Raw genomic sequence first — 7,500 nt, 5'->3', positions numbered from 1 at the left:
TTTTTCAATGTACTGTTCGCCCGGCCGTCGGATACGTGTTGCGTATCTGACGGTTTTTTTTTTCCGTTTCCACGGACGACGATAGTGTCGTCCTTAAAACGACGCCTGAACGAATCTCCTTCGCGCGCTGGTTGGAGCGTTCAGGTACAATGCGTTCTTACGAACCGCAGAACAAGAGACATATACATATATTGATTTGTAAATCAAAAATATATACGATTACCCTGAACGGTGGATCACTTGGCTCGTGGGTCGATGAAGAACGCAGCTAATTGCGCGTCAACGTGTGAACTGCAGGACACATGAACATCGACATTTCGAACGCACATTGCGGTCCACGGATACAATTCCTGGACCACGCCTGGCTGAGGGTCGTTTACGTAACCATAAACTGCTTGCGTTGCTCTTGTAAGTCCCCGCCGTCGCTTACCTCTCCAAATATATTTTTGGAGGGCGCCAAAGAGCGTTTCGGAGTCGGGTTGCAAAGATGCTACGTACGAGCGAATGATGGGCGTTTCGTCGGCGTTTGTCGCGGTTCTGTGAAAATTGCCAATTTTTGCATTGCGTCTTATAAACACATACAAATATATATATATATCTAGTTTCCACGAGAGGCGAAGTAGGGATTGGTATTTCTTACGTTCGGACTTGCGTGAGTGTTTTTACGGTGTCGTGAGTCGTATTGAAAATACGACCGCCCGTAAGGCACCGCTTCGACGAGGATCTCCAAATCTCTCACCTTCTCTGCGAAACGATTCGCCTTGCGGAAAGAAGCGTTTCCACTCATGAACATTTAACGCGCTCCCGACGTCGCCTGAAATGATGCGTATATACGAAAGAGGTATATTTACAAGAGTCTCGCGAGACTACAGAGATGGACACACAAATTATAAAAGAAAGAAAGAATACTGTGTGGCACACAGAGTGTGTGTGGTGTGGCAATGTTAAGCCCCAGGGAGAGAATATGCCTGTGCGTGGATGAGTTTCTTAACTCTACGTTATAATTGCCATACGGCGGAGGGTCGTCGTTGCCGGCGATTTCGACAAACACACATTCCTTTTCGAGTCTTCGAGGGAAGAGACGAAAGAGATCTCTCGTTCTATCGCGAACGCTTTGATGATCGATGGACAGCGGAGCAAAGCGCAGCAATGTGCGGGATGGAGCACGTCGTACTTGATCGGGTCGGAATTATTCCCCGTCGTCGACGTGTCCTCGCTAATCTGTGCGATTGCCATTCCATCGCCACGTTCGCGTTGAATCGTATTGATGACGGCCTATGTGCGTCTTGAGATCTTACTCTCTTTCTCTCGTGTCTCTAATTTGGTTTTGTGTTTGATCGATGATAAATCGTTTCGTGCGCAACGTTTCTGTACCCCCGTGGTTTTTGGTTCAATTATACAAGAAGTAGAGAGAAAAAGAAATCCCACCGGGTTATATGTATTATTATTTTTTTTTTTATAATAATATGTATACTCCTCTATTGGCGAGGCTTATTTCGAACTTGATTGTCACACGACGCAAAAGACACACTTGTGTGTTCACGCACGGAACAGCACCGCGGAGAGAGAAAAGGTATATCCAATGATGAAAACCTTTATGTCGGTCGCCCCATGTCTTTTCTTTTCTTCATTGTCGATTCGTGCGGAACCGCGCGATCTGTCGGTCGTCCAGTCCCCGAAAGTTCTTTTCGACGGACGTTAAAGTTAACCGGCCAGATCGTCTAGCGAGAGTTTCCGATCGACGAGAGATGAAGAAAGAATTATATTGACACTTTGGTGTGGCGCATAAGGCATATATCGGTTTTTTGTTTACCTTTTTCTCTCTTCTGTCGTGTAGTGTTGTTTCGTTTTCTTTTTTTTTCTTTTTTTTTTGTGCTTTGTACGTTTTCGCGAGTACTACTTTTACGCTCTTTCGGCCGAAACACACAAAATTTTGTATCACGTACGACGACCTCAGAGTAGGCGAGATTACCCGCTGAATTTAAGCATATTACTAAGCGGAGGAAAAGAAACTAACAAGGATTTCCTTAGTAGCGGCGAGCGAACAGGAATTAGCCCAGCACTGAATCCCGCGGTTCTGCCGTTGGGAAATGTAGTGTTCAGGAGGGTCAATTTATCCCGAGACGTCGAACCGCGTCCAAGTCCATCTTGAATGGGGCCATTTACCCGTAGAGGGTGCCAGGCCCGTAGCGACTGGTACGCGTTTCGGGAGGACCTCTCCTTAGAGTCGGGTTGCTTGAGAGTGCAGCCCTAAGTGGGTGGTAAACTCCATCTAAGGCTAAATATGACCACGAGACCGATAGCGAACAAGTACCGTGAGGGAAAGTTGAAAAGAACTTTGAAGAGAGAGTTCAAGAGTACGTGAAACCGTTCAGGGGTAAACCTGAGAAACCCAAAAGATCGAATGGGGAGATTCATCGTCGACGAGGCTGGCTTCCGTTGGTGCGCAGATAGCCCGTAATGGGCCACTTCGGTGGTTCCAGTGCGAGGGTACACCATCTTCGGCAAATGTTCCGGTCGCGTAGTCGTGCACTTCTCCCTTAGTAGAACGTCGCGACCCGTTGCGTGTCGGTCTACGGCTCGAGTTGTTGCCTGTCGTGTCGCCTTCGTGCGCACACGGCAGACGCTCGATCGCCTGGCCGGCTGCGTGACGGTACTCTGACGGTATCGGGCCGCAACCAATCCATTTTCGAATGTGTGTGCGTCAGGCCCGCCGCAAGCTCGGTTAGTTTGTCACCCGGATGGTACGGACCTAGCGCCGGCTCCGGGCCTAACCAGCTGTTAGCAGGCGGTGTCCTCGGACTGGCCAAGCTTTGAATTACCGGTCAGCGACGCTACTGCTTTGGGTACTCTCAGGACCCGTCTTGAAACACGGACCAAGGAGTCTAACATGTGCGCGAGTCATTGGGACATGTAAACCTAAAGGCGCAATGAAAGTGAAGATCGTACCTTAGCGTCGATCAAGGGAGGATGGGCCGCGTCACGATGCGGCCTCGCACTCCCGGGGCGTCTCGTTCTCATTGCGAGAAGAGGCGCACCCAGAGCGTACACGTTGGGACCCGAAAGATGGTGAACTATGCCTGGTCAGGACGAAGTCAGGGGAAACCCTGATGGAGGTCCGTAGCGATTCTGACGTGCAAATCGATCGTCGGAACTGGGTATAGGGGCGAAAGACTAATCGAACCATCTAGTAGCTGGTTCCCTCCGAAGTTTCCCTCAGGATAGCTGGCACTCGCTCGTTCTCTTTTGATGAACGTGTGCGAGTCTCATCTGGTAAAGCGAATGATTAGAGGCCTTGGGGCCGAAACGACCTCAACCTATTCTCAAACTTTAAATGGGTGAGATCTCTGGCTTGCTTGGATCAATGAAGCCACGAGATTATATTGGATCAGAGTGCCAAGTGGGCCAATTTTGGTAAGCAGAACTGGCGCTGTGGGATGAACCAAACGCAGAGTTAAGGCGCCTAAGTCGACGCTTATGGGATACCATGAAAGGCGTTGGTTGCTTAAGACAGCAGGACGGTGGCCATGGAAGTCGGAATCCGCTAAGGAGTGTGTAACAACTCACCTGCCGAAGCAACTAGCCCTGAAAATGGATGGCGCTGAAGCGTCGCGCCTATACTCCGCCGTCAGCGGCAAGTGAGGTTGACGTTAGCTTTTTTTAAAGGCGCGTCTTCCATGAAGCTCTGACGAGTAGGAGGGTCGCGGCGGTGTGCGCAGAAGGGTCTGGGCGTGAGCCTGCCTGGAGCCGCCGTCGGTGCAGATCTTGGTGGTAGTAGCAAATACTCCAGCGAGGCCCTGGAGGACTGACGTGGAGAAGGGTTTCGTGTGAACAGCCGTTGCACACGAGTCAGTCGATCCTAAGCCCTAAGAGAAATCCTATGTAGATGAGGTGTCCTAAGAGAGAGCAAAATATCATTTAATGATAAACAAAAACACACACCCATCGGGCGAAAGGGAATCCGGTTTCTATTCCGGAACCCGGCAGCGGAACCGCTTACCAATCGGGCCCTCGTAAGAGTGTTCGTCGGGGTAACCCAAAATGACCTGGAGACGCCGTCGGGAGATCCGGGGAGAGTTTTCTTTTCTGTATAAGCGTTCGAGTTCCCTGGAAACCTCTAGCAGGGAGATAGGGTTTGGAACGCGAAGAGCACCGCAGTTGCGGCGGTGTCCGGATCTTCCCCTCGGACCTTGAAAATCCAGGAGAGGGCCACGTGGAGGTGTCGCGCCGGTTCGTACCCATATCCGCAGCAGGTCTCCAAGGTAAAGAGCCTCTAGTCGATAGATTAATGTAGGTAAGGGAAGTCGGCAAATTGGATCCGTAACTTCGGAATAAGGATTGGCTCTGAGGAGCGGGGCGTGTCGGGCTTGGTCGGGAAGCGGGTCTGGCTGACGTGCCGGACCTGGGCGAGGTGAACACATTGATGGGAATCCGAGCTCGGTCCCGTGCCTTGGCCTCCCGCGGATCTTCCTTGCTGCGAGGCTTTCGTCTAGAACGATCGTCCTCTTCGGCCGCCATTCAACGCTCAGCTCAGAACTGGCACGGACTAGGGGAATCCGACTGTCTAATTAAAACAAAGCATTGCGATGGCCCCCACGGGTGTTGACGCAATGTGATTTCTGCCCAGTGCTCTGAATGTCAACGTGAAGAAATTCAAAAAAGCGCGGGTAAACGGCGGGAGTAACTATGACTCTCTTAAGGTAGCCAAATGCCTCGTCATCTAATTAGTGACGCGCATGAATGGATTAACGAGATTCCCTCTGTCCCTATCTACTGGGTCCTAGAAGGTCCAGGGTTTTATTCCCTGGTGCGCCAACCCCTCCTCCAAGTGGTAGGACCTGGACACCCTCGGGTGACGAACGGGGCTCTGGTTGGAAGTGCTCTTACGAGAGTGATCGCTTGCGATCACCGTGGCACTCGCAAAATCGGAAAACTCCTCGCCGTGGCAACGACCCACCGGAGCGTAACCCGGTGGTACGTCACGGGAGTGAGACCGAGGGTCTTACCTTAACTGTGTGTCGGACCGCGGGGAGATAAACCCCTAAACAAATCCCGACCTCTAAGCCGGAGACCGCGGTGAAAGAGGGTCGACGTTCCATGCACGAACATCGATGATCGGTGGGAGCACTGATCGCCTAGTGGCTAACCTCAGGACTAAGGCGAACCCTGTTGTATAAGCCTTCTCCCTGGAAAGGGCGTCACCCGGGGAGTGACTGTTTTTCGTCCCGACTCGTGGGAATAACATGGAACAAGATAATAAACAAACCAAAACCAAAAACAACAAAAACAAGACGAAGAAGGGAGAAAAGAAAGAGAGTAGAGTTGGAGAAAAGGCTATAGCAGAGGCCAATAAAGAAACGAAAGGGAAACCAAAAAAGACAACTAAAAGTAATTTGACGGAAGAAGCAAAAACATATGTAAGAGGGACATATACGGACTCAAGCTCTGAGTCCGAGCTTAGCGACTACGAGAACGACTACGAAGATTACTACTATTCAGACGTAGACTCAAACACTGATCTAAGGACAGTGATCAGGGCAGCAATGAAATCCGGATTGGGACCCCGGAGCGGCACCAAAAGAAAGAAAGGGAAAAAGAAAGTTGTAAGTGAGGAAGTATGCTTTAGTGACTCGGATTCCTCAATCGAGTCAATACCAAGCAAGTTCCCAAAGGAACAAACACAATCGGATGACGGGGCTATAAGACCCGTCACCGTTAAATTAGAGAGACTACCAGTGTTAGAGGGGCAGCTTATCCAAACCCCGCTTCAAAAGCTAGAGACACTTCTCCAGGCATTGGCAATGCCGACGGCGCAGCGCGCCAGGTCAGTAACTATTCTCGAAGAGTTAAGAGATAGTTTTAAAAATGAAGAGGAAATTTTCCTAGAGATGAGGGCCGAGTTAACTCGACAAAACAAGGAACTTCGAGACAAGCTCGAAGAGCTACAAAAAGAGAAACCATTGGAAGAGAAGCTGAATCAGCTCTCCGCAAAGTTGGACAGCCTTATGTCCGAGAAACGCAGTGGTGTAAAGGAGGCCTCGGCCCCCAAGCCACTGCTGTACTCGGACATAATAAAGTCCAACAAGAAAACAAGGCAAGTGGCAAAGAAAACTGCTATACAGCAGTCTAAACCGATAGCGGCAATCTACCCTGCAAAGGGTAGTAAGATCTCGAATAGCGACGAGACAAAAAAGATTCTGTCGGATTTCATAAACCCGACAGAACAGAAAATAAGAATCCGGAACGTGAGGAAACTTGCGAATTCCGGAATTCTCATAGAGACTGAAAGGAAAGAGGACCTTGAGCAAGTCCTCAAAAACAAGGGATTAAGAGAAAAAGTAGAGATCGGTCCCCTCCCTAGGAGGAGACCGAAAATAATAATATTTGGAGTCCCCTCTGACACGGCAGAGGAGGAACTCCTAAAAGCAATAAGGAATCAAAACCTCGAGCAGGACTCAGAGGAAAATCTAGAAGGGGAGTTTAAACTCCTCTTCAAAACTGGAAAAAGAGACCAGGAAACCACCAACTGGGTGGCAGAGACGTCCCCAAAGACCCGGAAGATCCTGTTGAGCAGGAACCGGGTCTTCATAGGATTCAACGCCCACGGCGTTAGAGATTATATAGCGGCGAGTCGTTGCTTCAAATGCCAAGCATTTGGGCACGTCTCAAAGCACTGCAAGGCAAAGATTGACACATGCGGGCACTGTGGCAAAGACGGGCACGTCTATAAGGACTGCCCGACAATTAAAGAGAAACCCACTTGCATTAACTGCAAGAGAGCGGGAAAGCCGGCCAATCACGGCCTTAGAGACAAAAATTGTCCAGCGTACAAGTACGCCATAGAAAAATGCCTTAGTCGCACAGACTTCGGCAATGATGAAAACACATGAGACCACTACTTTCATACCACCCTGACGATCCTCGCAGGCGATACCCCAACAACCGGGTATTGTGATCGTAGGGTGTAACCGGCGAAACGGCCTGAAAACCGCGCCCAACCTGCTAGAGACTGAGCGTTAAGCTGGTAACTCCGCCTCCTCGTGGCCCCCGCTGGAAACGTCCCTGCGTCGGTTACCATGCTGACCTGGGGACGGCCAAGCGAGTTACTTTCCGTATGGAACGGTCTACCCTATTGATGATCCAGAAATGGTGAGAGAGGGGTTTTTCCAAGTTCAGTCCATGTCATCTACGGACTTACCCTTCGCAGTGGTGTTGCTCTTCGGAGCATCGCTAAAGCAGATAGCACTAAGTGTTATCTGCTGCGTATGCCTGTACGGCGAGGAAGCGTACCCGATGCTGCCTTCGAGGTGGCCGGGTTTACACTAATGTCCCTATCTACTGGGTCCTACAAGGTCCAGGGTTCTATTCCCTGGTGCACCAACCCCCCCTCCACGCGGAAGGACCTGGAAACCTTCGGGTTACTAACGGGGCTCTGGTATGGAACGAGGGAGCTCCTGCGTGAGTGATTTTGCAATCACCGCGGCTCCCCGGGTGAACGAC

General features: G+C 50.5%; 1 non-coding gene and 1 pseudogene across 1 annotated transcript; both read left to right on the top strand.

The window, feature by feature from the left end:
* The first annotated feature begins 220 nt into the window (after nt 1–220).
* On the top strand, nt 221–375 carry LOC143220530 (5.8S ribosomal RNA). The gene has a single exon (XR_013011637.1). It is a non-coding gene; the product is annotated as a 5.8S ribosomal RNA (ribosomal RNA).
* Nucleotides 376–1,948: 1,573 nt separating this feature from the next.
* The window catches only part of LOC143220528 (large subunit ribosomal RNA), an 8,085-nt pseudogene continuing 2,533 nt past the window's right edge, over nt 1,949–7,500 (top strand).

Source organism: Lasioglossum baleicum, unplaced genomic scaffold, assembly GCF_051020765.1.
Source record: "Lasioglossum baleicum unplaced genomic scaffold, iyLasBale1 scaffold1164, whole genome shotgun sequence".
In the NCBI taxonomy this organism is placed as follows: Eukaryota; Metazoa; Arthropoda; class Insecta; order Hymenoptera; family Halictidae; genus Lasioglossum; species Lasioglossum baleicum.
The sequence above is the reverse complement of the archived record's forward strand: the minus strand, read 5'-3'. Positions and strand labels throughout refer to the sequence as shown.